Raw genomic sequence first — 686 nt, forward strand, 5'->3', positions numbered from 1 at the left:
TGATCTCTTGCTTTCTTCAAGGATAATGTTCTTGATATCTTCCCATAATTCATCTGGCTTTCAGTCATTGGTGTTCAATGCATCAAATCTATTCTGATGTGTAAAATCAGAAAAAAGCATAATAGATTAAAATTTAAATCTAAATCATTTCAGTAAAATCTAGGATTTGAGGACAAGGTTTGCAAATATTTTTTCAAGTGGTTGGGAAGCAAGGCGTTGCATAGTTCTTTTAAATTTTCATATATCAATAAAGAAATTTAGGCTAACTATCACCATCAAAGTTCAGATCTATAACTACAATTAACTTCAGAACCCAATTTTGTCTATTCATCTCATATCATGAGGATTCTGAATTGTGCAGGTCACAGCCTTGGTTTCCAACTCATTAATGTCTGTCCTTGTTGCAAGATTTTTCATGTGAATATTGACACCTCAAACCAAGCTTACCCTATACAAACAGTGTCCTTTGGTCTTACCTCTAAGTTGGTATACAATGAAGCAATAGTACAACTTCATTGTAACAACTGTGACAGTATATAACAGTATTATATACTATACACTATTATATATTATACACTATTATATATTATACACTATTATATATATGGGAGCTCTGGTAGCATAGTGGCTAAGACACTTGCCTGCTAACCAGACGGCTGGCGGTTCAAACCCACCAGCCACTCCTC

Source organism: Orycteropus afer, unplaced genomic scaffold (assembly GCF_000298275.1).
Source record: "Orycteropus afer afer isolate SDZICR_OR568_19922 unplaced genomic scaffold, OryAfe1.0 scaffold00185, whole genome shotgun sequence".
Taxonomy (NCBI): domain Eukaryota; kingdom Metazoa; phylum Chordata; class Mammalia; order Tubulidentata; family Orycteropodidae; genus Orycteropus; species Orycteropus afer.